Here is a 22,593-nt window from a genome sequence, read left to right as displayed (position 1 = left end):
ATGTAATAATTGAACTTTGTAAGATAGAAACTGCCGTATTTGCAACATCGAGTCAGGGCTTCCCATGAAAAATTTCTCACAGAAGAAACTTGAACAAGTTAAGGGAAAGATTATTAATAAAGGGAAACACTTACTCACCCAGTCAATCATTCATTTATTCAGGCAATAAATATTGGTTGAGTGTCTACTCTGATTGACACCTTGGGCACTGTGTTTGGTTCTCTCTTCTCAGCCTGGGAGGAGAGAAAAGCTCTATAAGACAGCCAATCCCCTCACCAACTTAATCTTTCTATTCTTCTAATTGGTCCAATATCAATGGAAAGAACTGGCCTCTGGCTATGCAGCTTCTGGGAGCAAAGTCAGATAATAAATGAAGTTTGGATAATGAATGAGCCTATCTGGCTCCAGCTTGTGCACTGGCCCAGCCAGCTCTTGCACTCACTTTCCAGCCACTCCCATGCCTTACGCAGGGGACCATGATATGCAGGCTACACAGCTGCATTCCAGAGTGCCCAGGGAGAATCCACAACATCCAATGTCCCCAAGTGGCAAAGAGAAGCGGAGGAGAAAAATCAGAAGGGTAATGTGTGGTCAGTGGGTCAATACATGCAGCAGGAATTCTAACATACTTTCAGCTGAGGATCCACTGAGTTCTAAAATAGGAAGTAGTTCCAGACTAGACCTGAGAAAAGGGTTTTTCTGTTAGGTGCAGAACCCCTGAATCCTCTGTATTGGCTTCTGTGTCTACATTTTAAATCCCAAACAGGGTTATCATATATTTAGGGGAATACGAATGTGCGTAAGCATGTGGACATCAAATCCCAGCTCTGTCATTCACCAGCTCCTTGACCTTGGGCAAGGCACTTAACTTCTTTGTCTCAGTTTTGTTCATTCCCCCCTTATTCACTCATTCATTCAACTAACACTTACTAAGACACTGCTATGTGTCCAGGTGCTCTGCTCGGCAGTCAAACAAAAGATACACAACCCCTAACCTCATAGAGCATAACACACTAGTGAGGAAGATGAAAAAAAAAAGAGAAAAAAGGATCCAATAAACGAACAATAACAAAAAAGTATTATGAAAAAAACAAACAAGGAGCTGAAGTAGAGAAAAAGATACTTGGATTGGACAAAGTAATTAGGGAGAACTTTTACATAGAAGCACCATGATCTTGGGAATAATAACGTGCTTATGCATAAAATTGGGACAATAATGCAGTCTTCACAGGATCATGTTGAGGCTTAATTAAATGATGCACGTAACACCCTTGACTTAGTGCCTGACACATAGGAAATATTCAACAAATATTTAGTATTATTTCTTCTATCCTGGACTGGACATAGCACATAGACTTAGTACATAGTACTGACACATGGCTTTGTACATGGTAGGGATTCAGTAAGTGTGTGTTGCTGATGGGATATAATAAGAGTGTGGTGGCATGGTGCCTCCACTTGTCACTGTTCACTGTCTCTGGCAGCATCAGAGGGGCTAAAATCACCCTCTTAGACACACACATATGATAGCAAGGAATATATCAACCTCTGGCCCCCCAGAGTGAGTCCCTGCAGAATAACATTGTTCCGGGCACAAATCTAGAGAAACCTGGCACTGATTTGTGCCGCAGTTGCTCACAGTATAAACAGAAGCCACTAGGGCTGTCCACTCAGCACTTCTTTCCAGGCAGAGAAAAAAAAATGTTTTTCTTTTAAAAAGAAAAGATGGAAGAAGGGCATTTTCAGTGCAAGCTGCAGCTCTTTAGGAGGTAAACTGCTCAGCCCAGGGGAATTGAAATGGATGAAGCATATGCAAAGTCAGATAATGAATGGAGTTTGGGCAAAAACATGACAAAAGAAATTGCTTGTTTTTATTTTTCTATCTGTACTGATGGATGAAAAGTGGCCAGTGGTACCAGTCTCATCGACATTGAACATTTGGGGAAGAGGACAGCAGTATCTCTGTGATCTCACAGTGGATGTAATAGGATTCATTATTTTTAATTTATTTGTAAAATAAAATTTCAATTGGATGCTAATTATATGAATTTCTAGCACCACCATTTATTATACACAAGAAGTAAAACTACCACATTTGCTGGTTCACTGGTAGAACTCAGGAGACACTGCTTCCATCCTTGAGGATGTATGTTGGATGAATTATTAATGAGATGAACCATGGAAAGGGGAAAGGACACAGACTGAGTGGTAGAGGATCTCCTTCTAGTCCCGGGCTGTCACTTGCAGACCTGGGCTAGCCATTTGTATTCTCTGGGCTTCCTAATGGCTGCATCATGAAGGGGTGATAGGTGTATTTTGATCTGGTGAAACCCGGCCCTTGAGGCCTGGGGTAACTGAGTCCTGAGCTGGTTGTCAGCCCAGGACACCTCAAAAGCAGTCTGAGGGGGCTCTGAAAGCATGATGGCCAATACCATCTTGTCTGCAATGCAGTGAGTGCTGCCAAAAAGGTACTGCTCGATATCTATCTCAGCAGTCTGCTGTGGGACATGCTGCTGCCTGCTGTAGGCAAGAGGTCTGCAGAGATGCTAAGCGAGGTGGGTGGGGAAACTGTTCATGTTGGAAGGCCTCATTAATTTAGCTGTAATTGAATAAGGCTGCATTCAAGAAACTTCAATTAGATACACTTTAAAATGTACGTTGTTTTGTAAAAATCTACTATGTACTTAATAATTTCAAAAAATGAAAACTATTCGTTAATTTTAAAGTTAACTAACCTTTTAACAACTTCGTTGTATCTGCTTTTTGTTGGAAAGCATTTGAATATTTGGTTGCAGTATGGAGGTCTGCAGTTTCAGCTGATCCTCTAGATGGGTATCAGTCATTTGTGACCTTAAGGGCATCTTGATTTGGGTTAGGTAGGAGAATGTAGATTTGCATCAATAAGTGGTTGAAAAGCAAGAAAGCATTTTTCCGGCATGTTGCCGAAGGTGTGGGTATTCTGCTGCATTTTTCCATATTTCAATTGGATCTTTCTTGGCATCAAACAATGACTTTGAAATGTCATCTACTGAGATCCCAATCAATTCCATTTATAGTTCTTCAGGTGGCTTGGTGATGTCAACTAAGTGAGGCAGAAATGCTAATTTGAGTGTGATGTCATGATTCTCAAAGTCAGCGAAACTTTCATTGTATTCTTCATTTAATACGTCTATAACAGCTGTGAATTCTTCAAATGATTAGCATATATCATCCTGTTCGTCAATGACCTTTGCTAACTGGGGAAAATGTTCATCGGAAATTTCCTTTTGAAGAAGTGTTTTGAAAAAAGCGTTTTTCAAAATGTTTGGATTTTTTGCCACATATACACAGACTTTGTTCTATCTTGCAAAGAAATATTCAAGTCGTTTTGATTTGACATGCTATCACACAGAAATGATGCATTCCTATAGAAATCTTCTTTCAATGAATCACATTACTGATTCTATTTTTCATAAAATTTAACAATCTTACAGAGATAAAATTTTGGCTAACCCCGTCCCTGTGATAGCTAACACACTTTAGAATGATATGGCAAATCCACACTGAATACTTCATCGTTCAACTTTAGCACGTTACAAAACTGACAATGCCCTGTTGCATTTGTACAAATATAGTTAATTATTATAACTTGTTGCAAAGTGTCATTTAAAATAGTAGCTTTAGCACGGAGATTTTGCTGATGCAAGATACAATGACAAGAAATGAGAGCATCTGGGCCGGGCGCGGTGGCTCACGCCTGTAATCCTAGCTCTCTGGGAGGCCGAGGCGGGCGGATTGTTTGAGCTCAGGAGTTCGAGACCAGCCTGAGCAAGAGCGAGACCCTGTCTCTACTAAAAATAGAAAGAAATTAATTGAACAACTAAAAATATATAGAAAAAATTAGCCGGGCATGGTGGTGCACGCCTGTAGTCTCAGCTACTCGGGAGGCTGAGGCAGAAGGATTGCTTGAGCCCAGGAGTTTGAGGTTGCTGTGAGCTAGGATGATGCCACGGCACTCTAGCCAGGGCAACACAGTGAGACTCTGTCTCAAAAGAAAAAAAAAAAAAAAAAAAGAAATGAGAGCATCTGGATCTGTTAATACTTTTTTAAATCTGAGCAGTAAACTCATGTTTTCCTGTTATGGAAGGTGCGTCATCTGTACATACACTCACTAAATTTAACAAATTCAGTCCCACTTCATTACATTTATCTTGAAAGTTGTTGAAGATATCTATTCTCCGTGTTCTGTTCACAAGAGTGCCCAAAGTAACTCTTCGTAGCAAAGAAAATCTTCTGTTATTACCCAAATGAATTATAAAACCTGTGCCTAGTCAGTAGTAACAGTTGATTCATCCAAGCGATTGAATGATATATATTTTCCCTTTGAATTATTATGTGAAGTTGTTCTGTTAAGTTAAAGGCTAATTCATGCTGCCAATCAGTTACAGTTCTTGAAAGAGGCAGTTGTTTGTACTCTGAACCGTTATTGGGGTCTAAGCATCCTGCAACTTCTACAGCGCATCCTTTCACAATTTCTACATCACTGAATGGCTTCCTTTTTTTCCCCAGTATATAAGCTTTATAAGTTGCTTCAGTGGCATTATTTCCAGGTCTTATTGCTGCTTGAAAGAATTGTCTTTGGTATTGCTTTTCATCTTTTAATTTCTGCAATACAAACTTTTGCATCTCTCCCTCTAATTTAAATATTTGTGGTTCTAATGGCTGTTATAATGCTGATGAACATTGAATTTCTTTAATGTTGATATTGCAGTGTCACAAAGCAAGCAAATCATCTTATCTTTAGCAGAAACAAGATAATATTGCAATTCCTAATCCTCATTACAAAGTCTGTTTTCTTCCTTCAGCGTTCTCTTGGTCTTCTTTGACTTAATGGGCTGTTAAGCAGACAGAATTAAAAAATACTGTTGAGCTGGGCAACATTTCAGACAGGAACACAGTGCACCACTATCAAAAGCTGATAATTACTGGCATACTCGACCCCCATAAACTCTCACCAGCCAGTCTCTTGTGGTAGTGGTGCCAGTCAGGCAGGGGAAGTTAGAACTAAATCATGAGCACAGCAGCTGTCAACTTAGCCCTTTTGGCTCACTAATGTTCTAATTGTGCCAGTCAATCTGGGAGGATTATTTCGTTGAAACTTATTTTATTTTTTGGTATTTTAAATACATTCATTTTAAAAATAAAATAAAAATACAAAAGACTAACAAAAGTGTATTAATAACAATAAGAGGGTTTGTTCTATAAAATTTGGATTTAGTCAATAGGCTGCACTTAAGGACCTAGAAGGCCACATGTTGTAGCCTTAAGACTGCAGGTTCCCCACCCCTACTCTAGAGACTTCTTGTTCCGGGGCCCGAGCAGGATGATGTGCCATCCAAGTCTGGGTGGAGCATGGGAGATGGCGAGGTGTGAGGCCAGGTGGGGCTCCGGCAAGGCAGAGGTCTGAAGGCAGCCTTGCATCAGTTTCTTCACATGTGCTGGAACTTATGCCCTCTTGCAGCAGGGCGCCCTTTTGATGGAGTCCACGTGAGCGGCAGGGCAAAGGCTCTAGCACTGCAGGCACGTTCTGCATGTTTAAGCACATTTCTTTTGAAATACTTGGAATGGAAAAGTTTGACTGGATTTGAAATCCATTCTCATCAAAAGAAATTTCAACATTTACATCGGTCACAGAAAATGAAAAAGAAGAGCTAGGATTCTTTAAAGATAATTTCAACTGTTGTAAATTTTGAATGGCTGTAAAAAATGGCTTTAAATTTTTTATCGCCTACTTGTGAGAACAAAGTTTCTCATCAATGGTGACTATCAAGAATTTGAAGAGATCATTAAAAAGACTTGATCAGGACTTGCTTGTAGCCATTTCAAACATAAAACTTGATATAAAATAGTTATGTGCATGGAAGTAAGCTCAACTTTCTCATTAAAAATTCTGGAAAAGATTTTATTTTTAGCTTTTACACAAATTCAATATTCAATGTCTATCTCTAATGCTCTGTATTTTATTTTTATTATCATCATCATAAGGTATAAGTAAAATATAGTAAATGCTTTCATCCAGCTTGTATAGATGTCCTCAAGTCCCCTGTAGTTTGTTCCAGTGTGGTGTACAAATATTATGTCCTATTTTGACTTCTAGTAGACATCAGAATACATAGATGTTAATGCTGGTCAAAGAATGCTGGCTTTCCTTGACCAAATCACACAAGCAACTTGGACCTCAGTTAATTGGATTAACCATAAATGACTGGATTAAATTAATTATTTCAAATACTCCAATTGCAAAGTTATTTTTAAGTTTATATACTTGTATGGTCATCACAATAATTTATTTCTTATGAGAATTCATCTTAGTAATCGATCAGTGATTTCTGAATAACTCTAATGCAAAATGGTCTTGCTAGAAAGCAAAAAACTTGGTATGCACCACACAGATAATGGGATTGGGCATACTTTGTGATGAAAACATTTATCAGCAGGGAAAATTTAGCCAGCAACTTGACTCCAAAGAACTCAAGGTGCTATATTAACGCTACAAACCTATTTTCTCAAGTTAAAGTCTCTGCAAGTGCTTCCCTTGGTCCTTTAAGTTTGGGAACACAGATCAATTTGAAGGAAGCCAGGGCATAGTACCCTTTCCCTTTGCATTCAGAGGGCATTGCTGATACAGACCGTGCCCATGTTGATCACTTTTGCATTCCAACATGCCTGCCCAGACATCCCTTTTCACCTTTGAAAACAACCATCTCAGCTACCTTTTAATCAACTCATTTTGAGTCAGAATCCTACCTTCCCTGCCTTATCCTCCCCAGCCCCCTACACCTCTATGGGCAGACATAGAATTTTTAATTTTTTTTATTTTTAAAATCTTTCATAGATTTTTTTTTTTTTAAAGAAACGAGCCAGATGTATTCAACAGCCCAGAGCAGGCCTTAAAATCAACATGTTTTAAAAGGAAGAGGTCTGGAAAAGTGCATCTCTGAAAATCAGAAAACTTTGAAGCAGTAAAACATCCATTTCAGAGGAAAGGATTTGAAATAACTGAGTGTACATTATCTGGTCAGACACAGGCAGCTTTGGCACAGGCCATAGAATATGTGAGTGTATGACTCCTAACTGCTTGCAGGCACTCTTAAAATTAAAAATATGTGTAGCTGGGAGAAGTCTGAGTAGGTAAAAAATTTGTATGATATATCATGATGCCTCAGACTTGCCATCTGAGAGATGCAGCCAGTCTTTCTAGGAAGGTTGAGCATCAAAAGCTATGTAAAGAAAGGATTTAATATTGTCAGCTAATTTGCTCCAAGGATTAGTAGCAACATCACACACAGCAGACACTATAGGATGGAAGCAAAAGTTGAGGGTTTGTCAGGAATTAGTAAGACTTAAGAACAATGGAGTCTCTAGGTTCTGGCAGGAACACGAGTTGCATAAATGGACCATTTAGTATATTTGAAAGACACCATGTAAAATTGTCTGTAAAATTCAAGAGCCCCTGTTGTACAGCCCTAGGAAGGAAACCACATTTATTAAGCATCATCTGTAGGGCACTATGATAGGTGCTTTCGCACCCTGCAAGCTAAGTATAACCATAGTGGCATTCTCCTTTCTAATCGATGAGGAGACTAAGACTAATAAAAAGGTTAAGAAATTTGTCACAGGCCATACAGCTGGCAAATTATCAACACCTGCTAAGCTCAAACTTGGTGTTGATTTTAGACATAAATGTTATGGGCATGTCTACCTCTTGCCTTAAATGAGGGAAAATTCTTCAACATCACAATATCTTCCCTACTGGCTCCATTGAATCCCATAGTTACAGCTAAATTCCTTAAAGTCTTCAGGATTTTGTTTTAAAGATTTGTGATCTAAATTCAATTGCCCAAGGTGTGCAACACCCAGGCATTTAATCAAAAGAGAAGTGTTTCTTAATGAGCTGTGCCAGGAAGCCAAGTGGAGATACCCCATCCCTGACATGCCCTCAACCCTGTGGGACTTGCTCTTGGCTTCCTGGGCAGATGAGGGGCCACATCACTACCATACTTATTTCCTGCACATTTTTGGCTACATACTCTTTGGTTGACTCTTCATATGACAGTTTTGTAATATTTACCTTAGAGAGCATAGAAAGATAATTCAGCCTTTCCTTTAACAGAACTGATAAAAGTTTGATCGTTTTTTGTTGATAGACTTTAAAAGTCCCTTTGAGCTTCAAACTTATTACATAAATGCCCTCTGTGAATTTTCCCCTGCAGTTACTTCCCAAGAATAGAAAATGCTCCAAGGAGAAAAGGAGGTCCCGAAAGGGAACCTTCTATTTCATAATTTGTCCAGGGCCGACTAGAGGCAGGTCATAGCTGGAGAAGTTTAAAATTCAAGGTCTTTTCCAAGGCTCAGGTGTTGTCTGCAGCAGAAAGCAGCCACCCCAGCAAGGAGACAAAGAATGCTAACTCAGCCTGGGGGCATCGCTGCTCTTGCCTGTTGTGGTCCTGGGGCTGCTGGCTGGGCTTGTGGGCTCAGAAAAACCTCTCCATCTGCCTAGCACCTAATGAAAACCTCTTCTTGGGGGTCAATGTGAGCCTCCTAACCCACCCTTGCCTGCGGTGACAGAGGTCTGAACCCGGCACTGCTCATTACCACTCTAACCTGGGCTTCGGAGCTCCCTGACTCTCCTGTCTCCTTTCCCCTGGTCAGGTCTGGTGAGGAAGGGGTCGGTGAGGACCTGCAACTTGGGGTCGTGGGTGGAATGAGGGGCTGTCCAGGCAGATCAGAGGGCTGATAGTATCCAAAAGCTTTTGCCTTAGGCAAAAACTGCTGAGGAATTTACAAATATGGCATTGTCAATAAAAGGCTGAAGTGAAAAGTCAGGTTTGAAACTAATAATGACTACACTTTGATCAACTATGTTAAAGAAATGACTGAATTACTTATTTATCCTCTCTCTAGAAAATATTACAAAATTGTTATAATATAAAGAGATAATCAAAGAGTATAAATGCAAAAATAATGGGAAACAAGCATTACGGAACTGTAATCAGGCAACTAATTACTAAAAATATAATGTGACTTTCCTGAATTTTTTTTAATTTGCAATATTTGTCAGTGTCTTAGTCTATTTGTGTTGCTATAAAGGAATACCTGAAGCTGAGTAATCTGTAAAGAAAAAAAGGTTTATTTGGTTCACTGTCTACAGGCTATGCAAGAAGCACGGTGCCAGCATCTGCTTCTGGTGAGGGCCACAGGTTGCTTCCACTCATGGCAGAAGGTGAAGGGGAGCCAGCATGTGCAGAGATCACATGGCAAGAGAGGAAGCAAGAGAGAGAAAGTGGGGAGGTGCCAGACCTTTTTGAACAACCAGCTCTTGCAGGAACTAATAGAGCAAGAACTCATTCATTACTAGGAGGACGGCACCCAGCCATTCATGAGGGATCTGCCCACCTGACCCAAACATGTCCTATTAGGCCCCACCTCCAGTATCAAGGATCGAATTTCAACATGAGGTTTGGAGGGGTCAAACAAAACAAACCATAGTAGTCAGCTTTATAAAATTTATGATTTGATGTAATTTCTTTTTTCATTTGAAATAAATTTTCTCATTTATACTTGATTTTGAACTCATCTGTTTGAATTCCTTTTCTTAAAGAGTGCCCCACAAGTTTAAGCTTCAGGTCCCACCAACCTGGACCTGCTCCCGGAGCCAACCCTGAAACTTCTGCTGTGACATAAAAGGCCACGCTCAGCATCCCCATGTTCTCAGGGCTGGAGACTTTGCCTACAGGAATATTAGGAAAAGATGCCTGACTGAGTTTCACAGAAAGAACAATGGGTTAGAGTGGGACTTCAATTTTATTTCCAGATTAACCTTGTTCTAATTATGTGCCCTAATTATGTGTTCTAATTATGGCAGGAGATTGTAATACTCAGTAAACTGGGATTCCAAATAAGAGCCCTTGCTCATCTCACAGGGATGTCTTGTATTAGTATTATAATATAAATGTTAAAATATTTGTAGAAGGCAACCAACAAAAAGGAAAATACCATTGCTGTCATTCCTTGTGTTTTTTTTCCTTAGCTACAAGCAAACTGTTGCTGGTAACATCTTGGTAAAGCTTTACCAACTTCATAAACTGTTCCCATACCACCTTTCAGACAAATTGAAAACTGACACATATTCCTTTCTAAATTCCCCTGAAGTTTTGTTGTTGGCAGTGGTGGTGAGTTTTCTTTCTTTCTTTTTTCTTTTTCCTTATTTTTAAATATGGAAGAAGTGGAAATACTCATTTCCCATCTGCTCCCATTTTTTTACCTCACTCAGCCCTTCCTCCTCTACATTCTCATTGACCTCCCCCTCAATAACCCAATGCAACTACCCTCTACTTCCTATCAGGTACCGCCCTCTACTTCCTGTCACATATTGCCTTCTACTTCCTGTTAGTTACTGACCTGGTCATTAGCCTTGTCCAGCTCTTCCAGGGGCTTGTGAAATATCCTGGAATTGGGATGATATTCCCCTCCTCTGGACTGATCAAGAGATAATGGAAGAGTAACAGAGGGTGAGCCTTGCTCAGATTTGGGGAAGGCCCCCTATCTATGGAGCCAAAGTCCATTGTGTTCCTCACTTGTCACCCTGTAAGGTCACTTGGGCTCCTTTGGTACATAAACCTGTATCCGCTTCCTTGCCACACCCTCACCCCACCTCAAGCTATTTTTGGCTTCTGAAATATGCAGAAAACAAGTAAATGAAAACGGGAAAAATAATACATAAAGTCAATGGCTAATCAGTCACACTTAAATATTCAAGTAAGGAGAATAACACTCTCAAAGGTGTCATCAGCCAATGCGAAGGGCAATGAGTTGGCCCGTTTTGGAAATTTTCTGTGTCTCTATAAATTTGTTACTCAAGGTAAATCACCAGTCTGTCTAGCCACATTTGTTAACAATGCATGTAACTCTTAACGGCATCTCAAAAGCATACTTACTCTCAATTTCGCTTCTCATTCGTTTTTACGACGCTAGAGAAATTCAGATTATATAGGCTTTCTTTGTGCTGAGATGGTAATTTTATATCACTGTAGATTAATAGCATTTTTAGTGATATTTGGTATCACTCATTTGTCTCCTGTGGTCGTAAAGATATATATTTTTTCTAATTTGGCTTTGCCAACAAATAAAAAATAAGAGTCTTTTTCTGTTGAATGAGCGAAAAAGTCATTCTGATCATGAAGAATTATTCTCTTTTAACATACCCAGAATCCGCCATCTAATTGTTTTTGTTATTGCAGCAATACAGTTTCTACAAGAATGTGTGTGTGTGAGCACTTGCTTGCATATACACAGTTTGGCCTGCAGAAGAATTTCCCCTCGTTGCAACTTGATCTTCACTTTGAGTTCTGATTATTTGTCTGTTAAAGCCAGTTCACCCAGGTACCCGTTTAGGAAGACTTAAACTTCCCCTCCCTTCCCCTTTTTCTCCCTTGGTCCTAGAGTTTTGCAGATATCTTTATTTTGAAAGCATATTGATATGTCTGGAATTCTATTTTGGGAACTGGCTCTGCAGTGCTCACTTGGAACAAGTACCCATTCCAGGGATGGTTATTATGAAACAGAAAGGCAGTCAGACTCGGTTTAGCTATCAGCTTTTAAGAGCTTCCTCCATCTGCTAAAATGTGCACTGCAAAGCTGCACATAAAATGCTGATTAGTACCTCAGTGCAGATTCATATAATGATCCACTCCCTCTTGGTTTACATCACACTCTCCTAAGTACCTATTCACCTGTTCTATTGGAAAATTTTAATCATCTCTCTGACATTAGCTTGGCAATTTCAGCGGCCACTTCACAATCTTTCAAAGTCTTTCTGCTCCATTTCATTCCTATTTCTTTTCTGCTTGTGTTAATTATTTTTGCAGCCAGCATACGTGTTTGTCAATAATGCATTACATTTTCCATGTGTCAGTTCTTCAGCCCATCAAAGAACCCTGCTTTTACATTCTGAATCTATTTTCCCCTTTCCCGACTCAGCTCGTTTTGCTCTGGGCCTGTCTCTACTCCTCGTTCCAAGTCTATCAGAAGTTGCATGAAACTTGGCAACTGCAAAGCAGTCCCCAATTTAATTGGGTCTAGTTCTCCACAGAGCACTAAGTTTGGGCCTGCAATGGGCTGCAAGTTGTCCAAAAGCCCTGTGACTTCTTTGATACTCATGGTGCCTTAAATGTCCTCACTTTTGGGATGCCCACTTCTGGAATGTGCACAAGACAGGTCTCTCATCCTCGATTCAGAGCCAGGACATAAGTCCTCCATTAAGAGGATCACGAGAACCTCTCCTGATCCCACTAACTCCATTCCCAAATGTAATGTCTTTGCTTAATGAAAAAAGCCTTCTCTTGGTAGCAAACTGAAGGAAACTCCTAGAGTAGGGCTAAGCACATGCCAAAGCTCTACAAACACTTACACAAGTACATGTGATGTAAAGGGCTTAGGACCCACGGGCTGCACAGGCTGTCTTAGCAGGTGTGGAGGGGAGGTATGTTGCTCACTTTAAAAAAAAAAAACAACACTGTTATTCCCTCAGTCCCAGCATAAGCCTTTCTTGGGAACTTTCTAATGGTTACCATTTCCTTTTTCACGATTAGCGTCAAGGGTACCTCCAAGTTGTCATGATCCCAAGACTCTTCTTTTGTGGTTGCTTCTGAGAATTCACTGACTAGTTCCCTCCCACAGGCCAAGGAAATGCCCTTTGAAGAGAACTCTCTGCTTCTCAGAATGAATGCTCCTTTGGTGAAGGGCACATAAAGGGAAGTTTTTTTTTTTTTTCTTGTTTTGCTTTTGTTTCAGATACCCTTGGGGTTTACACACATCCTGTTCTAACTCCCCAGCTCCTTGGGGAAACACTCAGGCCATGACGGGAAGAGAAGGGACGCAGGCCCCGAGCCCACGGACAGGGAGACGACTCAAGGCTCCTCTGCGTCTGGGCTGCCCACTTTGTTTTCTCTTCTGCCCAAGCTTGTCCTTCATGTGCACTGGAATCATCTGAGTGTCACATGCTAACCCTTGGTAAGATTCCATTTCTTACTTCCCTTAACTCTGACCTTCATTCGCCAGCCCCTTCTCATATCATTAACTGCTTTCTATTGCCCGGGAGCCCTGCATCTCCATGCTGGAAGAGGAAGCTGGAAATGGCTGGGCAGAGCAAACTGAAATGTGGGCAAGGAGAGCGTTGGGAGGAGCAGGATACAAACTCGAGCTGAAAAACAGTATGTTCCTGCACACCGAAGGATTGTAGGGCATCGGACTTTTCCTTCATTGTTAGTCCTTTTTGAATAATCACTAGAGATGAACATTTTTTACTACTTGTCTCACAAAGAACATTGTTTTTAACTGTTCTTCTGCATACTCTCTGGCAGTTATGCTAAGAAGCAAAGAGATTGGCAAAGACCTGCTAAGGGAGGAGAAGAAAGTCACGTTTTATTCATCATTCAGATATTCACCTGATCATCTGATCTCCTAATAGAGGCTTTTCCTCTGCTGTAGATGTCCTATCTCTTTGTTTCTAGATCTTGGAAATACCTTTCTTGAAGTTGAAGACCTCCTCTAGATATTATTTTCCAGGATGAAAGGCCTCTGGTGGAGTATTTAATATACAAGAACAAGAAGATGAAATATTATTGTGCCACCTCTGGACTAAGTTATTTTGTGTTTGAAGTTGACATAGGCTTGACATTGGGCAGCTTACCTTTCCCACTTGATGGTTGGCTCTAAAATTTAAGTCTGGCTAAGAAATTGCCTTCCCTGGCAAAAGTAAATGTATGAGAGGAAACGTTGGCAAATCCTCTGTACTTACTTATATAGGAAAGATTCGTAATTAAGAAATGTTTCCTTGGAATGGTCATAGTGAAGGGTTTGTTAAAAAGAAGTTGGGGGGAGGCTTCTACATCACATCCTCTACTGAATTATTAATAAAACAATTTAGGTTTACTTCAGTTTTTTTAAAAAATTAAGGCTTCCATAAAACTCATATAACTTTAACCAGGGATAATTACACTCAGTTTCCACACGTGTAAAATGTGGATTATAATATTACTTTCTTGTGGGCTTCCTAAGGCTACTTTATATAACATTTAGAATAGTACCTGCTCCATCATCATGTTGTATACCTTGAATATATACTATTTCTGTTTGTCAATTTTACCTCAGTAACGATGGGAAAAAAACTTACTTCCATAGTTTAAAAATAAGTACCTAGTACACTGTAAGTATTCTATTCTATAATTCTATAAATGTTAGCAACTATTATTATTATCAACTAATACAATTCCCAATCACTGTTATACTATATGCTGCATTGGGGAGAGGACTAATATAGTTCGGGAACAGGATGCAGTCCACATGAACAGAGTTTTACAAACTTTTGTTTCAGTTGCTGCATTTTTAAATAAAGAGATTTCTCATCCAAAAAAGAAAAGCTATTTCCAATTTTGCTTTAAAATGGGGAGACCTGCCTGCAACACCAGTCCTCCATTCCTGCAAGGCAACAGTGGGTTAGAGCTGAGGGGTCCTTTCAGAGGCCATATCTCACCCGTTTGCAAAATCCCTATGGTGTCCACCATGTGTCCTCCAGGCATGCCACTTGGCTCATTTAGCCATTTGCATTTCCTCTCCTGTCTTAGACTCTACAAAGTACTTTCGTATAAGCTCTTCTATGTTGTTTTATACAAACTATAAGGCAGGAGGTTAGGTAATACTATCCATATTTTATAGCTGAGGAAACTAATAAAAGGTTAAAGAATTTTAAAATGTTGCCCAGTGAGTCTCTTGGGATAGGGACTAAAATCCAGACCCCCCAACTTCTTCTCCAATATCATGCTGCGTCCCAAACCATGTGAACAAGCTCCTTCCTCAAATTTCATTAGAAACTATTTGTCCTCTGTCAATTGCATCGAAAGTTCTTTGCTGGGATTTTAAGCAGCAGGGCAACATGATGTGCCAGCTTTAAATGGTAAGTTAAAAAGTGACCTAAGGTGTCTGAGGCAGTGTCCTCTCCACTCTGCTAATAATCAGGGAAGTTTTTAATTATTTGCATGGAAGTTGGCTCCCAAGATAATTCAGTGTCCGCATGGCTCCATTTCACCTCTGCTTATTTCCATTACCTTGCATATTAGCTATGTCAAGTTGATGGGCCTGCTGTTCCCCAGGGTGGCTATTATAAATACTGGTGCTACAGTGAAACGCTTCCAGTCTTCTGGAACCTCATTTGAACTAAGCAAGTTCTCCATAATGATCATTAATGATGTATTGCTTGCATATAAATGTTGGATATTAATCTTTTGTTTACTTTCTCTATGCCATCAGACTTTTTAGATGTTCTTTGTAATGTGCAGCTAACTATGACCAGGAGTAGCTTCTCCATTTGGGATGAAGTGACTTTCTTAGCTGACAATTCACTGTGACAGGTGAAGGCTTGATCTTAGAGCCCTGGCTCATAGACCCACTTCCCTTGGCAGATATGGCTGCCTAGTGCTCTTGGAGCTAATATATCATTAATGCCCAGCTACAAAATATCACCTGGGCTTCTTTTCAAGTCTGTAAAGACTGTCTGCTGCTTCATCTATATCATAAATTTGGGACTGGAACCCGTTCATGCCAGGGAGTCCCTGGAAGGTGACTGGGATGAGTCTAGTCACCAACCCTCGAAGGAACATCGTGGGGGCTGGACATATTCTGTTCCTTTCTCATAGGACCCAGATTAGGCCCATGCTTTAGTGGGTCTGAGAGCTCATCTCGTCTGGATCCTTCCATAAATCCTCTTCTGTTGAAATGTAGATCCCAAGTGCTGGATTCTATCTAAAAGAGTCCTCTGTGACTTGGGAAAAGATCTTCTTTCTGTAATTGGATTGGAAGAAATGCCTGCAGTTTGGTTCAGTCTGACCTTACACCAGGGACTGGACCAGAAATAGATTGGCATCTGTGCAGGAAATGATGATGCTCTTCATGGCACAAGGTCACTGAGCTTGAGCTCAGGAATAAGACAGACCTGGATTTGAATCCCTGCACTGCCACCTACTACTTATGAAACTTTAGGAAGGTTTCTTAAACTCTATTTAAGCCTTGGTTTTCTCTTTGTTTAATAGGAATGCTAATAGTACACAATTCATAGGATCGTTGTGATGATTAAATGACCAAATATACATAAACCACTGATCATAGAATACAGTCCTCAGTACAGAGTATAAAGTTGTAATATTTATTTTATTAATATTATTAGTCTATGAGCCCACACTGGTCTCAGCTGTATAGAATCTGTTCCTGACCTTACTTATCCTGAAGAAGAAAGGCTGTTTGCTCGGCTGTCACCGTGAGAGTCATTAGAGAGGACTTGGGCCTCGACTTGTTCAATTGATTCTCTTCTCTTTTTGGAACCAAGTCTTCTTCTCTATGGCCCCAGTGCCTCTGACTCACCAGTCTTCCGCTTTCTCTGTAAATGCACGCCTGTATTATCTGATGGGATTCTGTGTGAGTCCCAGGGGAGCCTCAGTTACATATGGCTTCTTGGTGTTCTCTGAGTAGTCGCTCATTTAAATCACATATAATAGAGGTTGAGACTGCTCATCTTCAGAAAAACTGAGTTTTTCCTTAGCGATTAAAGAAACAACTCCTTTTACAAACCTGGGGGGCTTGACTTGAAAGCAAGATGGGTCATTTGGGCAGGGGTAAAAGGTACAGCTCCCCCTGCTCTTCTCCCCCTTTTTTTAATCTCTTGGCCACCACATCGGCAAGCCAGAGAACTCTGCTTCTCTCCTGGGGATTTTGGAGATTGCCTAAGAGGGCCACAGTGGTGGTGATGGTGGCAGCAGCCTTCCTCAAGCCCTTAGACTTTGCCCCAGTCATGGCTATGACATGTTCCCATTTCAATACTCAAAACAAAGACAGAAACACTATATTCAACCCTTCTCCAATACTGATCTCACAAAGTATAGACTGGGAAAACATTGCTATTTTATTTTTTTAAAGCAATGATCTCTGTGGGTTCAGATTTACCTGACTGACACAAATCAGAAAACCTTTGGCCTCTGGTTTTGAGTTAAGCCAAAGCACCTTGACTAACAGCACATGGAAGACCCCAGGGAGCTTGAATATTTGTCAGAAAGTTTCATTTACTACAATTTATGAAATACTTTGTTTCAAACATTGAATGAAAAGGGATAACTTAATTCCATCTGATGACAAGCATTTAATGAAGACACAGAGAATAACAATTAATTTCTCTCCTTATCAAAAAAAAGGATCTGTGAAATGGCAAAAAAATCTTCAGCTACTTGCCGGGAATGAGAGAACACAATGCTTCTATCAGCAAGATTTCCATTTCTACAATCATTAGCTTCTATGTCCTACCAGTTAGGAATCTAACAAAATGTTTGGTTCCTAAAATTATTGACCTGTGTTACAAATCAATTTTTCAAATACAAAACTATTTTGCTCCCATCACCCTTGTTGGTGACTAGAGATATGACCTGAGAAATACCTGTCCTTAAACTTGTACTCAGCAGCATATTTCTTACTAAGTTAGCAGTGTGAAATACAAGAGCAAGAGTTAGTGATTTCCTACGGCCCCCAAACTGCTTTGTTCCTGCAACAGAAATGTTGCCACACATTACTCCAAAATGTAGACTAGGACCCTTGGGTATTTTACAACAAGTGAACAATGGCTGAGTCATTTAATTTAGGAAACACAGCTAGCTAAGCACTCATTTATTTGAGCAAAAATTTCAGGGGGCTTTTATCATGCTTGCACAAGATCCAGATATCTGAAGAGTCTGTAAATCCATAAATACCCTCTGACATGATGGGCCATTACAGCTTTTAAAGACTCATTGCTGTCTGTTGGATCAAACGTGTGCTTCATGTGGAAGCCTGGGAAGAAGATTTATATGTTGACCATTCCAAATCATATCTCTATTTAAAACTCACTATCTTGGGAATGAACTTCAAACTATTTTTGCCTGCTGGTATGAAGCATTAAGTTCCCCCGCCAAGAGAGTCTTAGGAACATTTCAATTCCCTAAGCTCTCGTCTGTACACACCTGCAACCAAATCGCTTCCCTTTTTCTTCTCTCCAGGGGATAGAAGAAGTCTCATGGGCCCAGACCTACTACTTAACTCAAACTTGACCTGAGTCCCATAAATCACTTAATCTTTTGCAGAGATGACTGTTGCAACGAAGAGCCAAATTTCTTACGAAAAGTCTTTTATCAAGTTTTTGCTCATGACCAGAAGGAGAAGCAGGGCAGTGCTGCCTCATTAAAGAAACAGAAGAAAGCTTCCAGAAGCCAGAAGTGGTAAGCAATGTCATGTGGGAGAGGAAGGTTAAAGAGAAGGACAACTTTGAAAAGAACCCGGGGTTCCAACCTCTTCCCATTTCCCACACCCAACAGGCCCTTTGTCTTGTTGATTCTACCCCCACAGTGTTTCTCAAACTCAACCCCTCCCTTCCATTTGTCCTGCTGTAGCCTGGGTTCAGGCCATCATTACCTCTTCCCAGGACTATATGTCTCTCTCTTTGCTTCATGCTGTGGAGAGCAATATCTTTGTTATATGTAGAACTGATTATATGTCAAATTGAAAGGTGTTTCTTCCACTTGTGTCCTCCCCACCACCAGACTTCCTACAGTTTCCTGAAAACATCTTGGCTCATTCTTGTTCCTATCTGCTTAGGACATCCTCTTACATCCCCGCCCTCCCTGTTGAAATCCTAAACTCCCATATAGCCCCTTCAGCCCACCCAGTGGGAATTCATAGCTCCTGCCTCGTATTTCATATCCTCAAAGCACTGTCTTTATAAAACTCAGACTATTGACCTCCTGCATTGTGCTATATTTATTTATCTGGGTATATCTTCCTTTTCCCCAGATTGTGAACTTGCCAAGGGCAGGGACCATAGCACGCAGTATCTAACATGGAGCCCTACATGAAGCTGATATTTAGTAAATATGCATTGAATAAAGGCAGTGTATGTGTACACAGGTAAGTGGATTTGGCAATTGATTTTTGAGAGAGCAGAGTTAGTCAAAGACACAGAACTCAGAATTCAAGATAGTAAGGGGAGAAAAGGTGGTGAGAAAATAGAGGACTCCTGCAAAATGATATTATGAAGATATGATATGCATCTATGGAGTTTGTATTTATGGAGGTTCTCATGTTCTACTAGCTTCTCTGTTCCTATTTCTCTTCTATCTATAGCCTAGAAAATTTCATTTCTTATCATTCCTTATCCAGCATGGAGGAGGTAGATGTAGCAAGATCTCTGCTGATCTCTCAGCCTTACAAATCTTGGATTTGTTTTGTTAATGGGGTTGGCGTGGAAATATTCCTACAGTCTGGTTTCATTTCTGCTTCATCTTGCAGTATTACTGATGCATTCTGATACATCAGCTATTTTTTCAACGCTGTTTATCTTCAGAACATTCTGGAATTATCTGCAGGTAAATTCAAGTCTCATATTTTTACTACATTTCTTATTTTCCCTGAAAATTAAAACGTATTTTACTCTGTCACCTTAAAAAAATGGAATGCCAGCATCTGACGTCTTTATCCCCTGTCTTTAGATCCACATGTACCATGATGGCTATGATCCACCTCCCACCACATCTGCAGCTACGGGGCACATTCCTGTGCAGTTCTCATCACTTATTGCCACAACGCCAGCTTCTAGAAGGGTTTTTGATTTCCTCTCCAGCACCCGCAACTTGCTTCTGTTTATCTTACAGGATTCCACTCCTTGGTGAGGCTCCTTAATCATAGAAAACCCTGTGACATTAGGTGGAGAGTGGGTCCAATCTGATTTTATTCCTCATCATCTGTGTGTCCTCCACCTGCACTGTGCCTTCCTCCACTTTTTTTCTTTTATATGCTTTCCTGTGATGCCCCAAAGACAGCCTCATTTCCCTCTGCTTTTCTCTACGTGTCTAGTTCATTCATCCTTGACTACAGAGTTATCATTTGTAACAATAGCTTAAAATGGTTGAGCTGTTTTTTAAAAAAGTAATTCCATTTTTATTTATTGGTTTTTATTTATTATTATTATTGAGAAATAAATGTTATATATTTCTTTCTATGCTGCCAAGGCTGGAGTGCAGTGGCTATTCACAGGTGCCGTCATAGCTCACTGCAGCCTCGAACTCCTGGGCTCAAGCGATCCTCCCACCTCAGCCTCCTGAGTAGCTGGGACTACAGGTGCGCACCACCATGCCTGGCTGGTTGAATTCTTACTATGAGCCAGGCAATGTACTTTTATGTAGATTATCTCATTTACTCCTCATTCTAGTTTTGTGGGGAAAATATTACTATTTTGGGGCCCACTTTATAGTGTGGAGAACTGAGGCTTAAAGAGATGAAATAACGTGTCCAAGTTTACACAACTAGAAAACAACAGCAGCAGGAGTTAGACTCATTCCATATCTCTTTATCCATCATGCTGTAATGCCTTGCTCTGTGAAAGTGGGCGCTGCTCAAGGATTGTACAGGAGGGCAGTTCGGCGATGCTGACATCTTGCATACAATCTGCTGAGTATCAGACAGCCTCTCTGGCAAAGTGCCTAGTGACGGCTGCCACGGAAACGACCTTTCTCCACACCTGCTCAGGCTACTTCATCTAGGGGAGGCTCCCTGGAACCTTGGCTAATTCCAGTCCAGTCCCTTACTTCAGAAAACTCCATCCTCGGGGCAGGTGAGACCAGCAAGCAGCCACCCGTAGCCCAACTTGCCCTTGGAGAAACAGCATTGAAACAAACTTACAGACTTCATAACAAGAGCTCCTCTTCCACACACTTTCCCTCATGGCTTCCTAAAAATGTAGACCCACCAATGTCATTCCCCTGCCCTTGCCTGCAACTTCTGTTTATAGTGCTTGTGAACTAATGAAAAATCTGAATACAGTACAAATTGAATCCAGATACAAAAGGGTTTCCTTGAAAATTCTTCCCTGCCATCTTTTCCTGCCCCTTGTTTAGACTATTTTCTTAAATAAAATTTTTGAAATCAATTAAATTGTCTGAAATATTTCAGAATAAATAAAATGAAGTATTATTGCCATCATCTTGATATGTTCTGTATTTGATATAAAGAGCTAAATATCAGATTGGTTTTAGGTCCAGCTCAGCTTTGACCTCAAACGTTAGGATGTTTCTTCTTTTGTAAACCTGATTTTCACCACCAACGCCCCTACCTGGAACCCCTTCACAAAAGGTTTCGAAGAACAAAGGTTATTAGATTCTGATTTTTTTTTCAGGTATTATGATCCTGAATTTTTAAAACAACTTCCCTGTTGATGTCTTCAGAAATTCCTCAAATTTATCCAGAGCTTTAGAAGATAAAGTTTTTCCTAGATACCTTATAATTTTTCCACCAACTTAATACATCATTGGCATATTCTTCATTAATAGAGCTCAGCATGCAAAACCGCATTCCCTGGAGATTCAGCATCGCGGCTTTTGTGTTTTTAAGTCATTCTTCTCCCACAATGTGTCCTTTGAAATACAACTACCTGGGCATCCAACGCCGCCATGCACTTGCCCTGCATGGTGAGGGGTGGAAGTGGGGTGGAGATGACGAACTTGGACGGTGGGGGTGGAGGGGGTGAGCAGGGAAGAACACACCTGCGCATTTAGAGGCAGCATGACAGAATGGCTGTCTTAGGAGGAGGGGACAGAGGAGATGAAAGAAGGTGGCAGGTCTGAGGAAAGCCATGGTGGTGGGAAGGCCAGGTGGGGTGCCGGGCAGAACCCCAGAGTCCAGGGTCTATCCTCCCCTTACCCACCAGCTGAGCCTCCTGATTTGTTTTTTTTTTTTTTTTGGCCCTCTTTCCTCCCCTGGTACCCAATTCCTGACTCTCACTTTCACCCCTGTCATGGCTGCACTTTTCCCTTCTCCCAGCCTCAGCTTCAGCTTTGCCTGTGGTGCCCTTTTGTCCTTGCTTCTGGCTCCAGGGCTCCAGTTGTTCCTGTTGCCAAAAGCTACTGGCTTTGGGGGCCGTGATTGAATTTCTATTTTCAGCAAGAGTGAACAGGAGGTTTGGGGTCTCTAGTGGGCTGGAGTTTGCAGTGTGAACTCCTGGACTGTCTTCTGGGTGCTGCTTCGCATTTATTATACATCTGAGCAACGAGGGTAGTACCCCGTGTCATTTAGTTGTCCCTTAGTGTTGAGAGTATATGCTTTGGTGCAACAGAGGGCTTAACTTGCAATAACGGCCTGGGAGATTTATCTGGACACACTGGTTTGTGGAGTGAGTGGGAGGGAGTGGAAGGTGAGCTGTAAGCCGTGTGCGAGCAGCCACCCTGTCCATTCTGTGTGTCTCTCCGGGCCCTGCCTCAACCACAGAATGGCCTGATCCCTCGGCCAGAACTTACTGAACCGAGGAATGAATGAATGAATGAGTGAGCGAATAAATGAATAATGCTGTCTGGAAACAAAGGGCAGGCACAGAGAAGTGAAGGACTGCTTTGTCCAAAAACAGTGCGGGCAGTGAGGGGCACTGTGGCTCTTGCCCCTTGAGCCCACATTCAGGGAAGCCACACGCCCAGCAGCGGACGCTGGATGCTGCCGCAC

This window comes from Propithecus coquereli, unplaced genomic scaffold (assembly GCF_000956105.1).
Source record: "Propithecus coquereli isolate 6110/MARCELLA unplaced genomic scaffold, Pcoq_1.0 Scaffold34, whole genome shotgun sequence".
Taxonomy (NCBI): domain Eukaryota; kingdom Metazoa; phylum Chordata; class Mammalia; order Primates; family Indriidae; genus Propithecus; species Propithecus coquereli.
Note: the sequence above shows the minus strand (reverse complement) of the source record.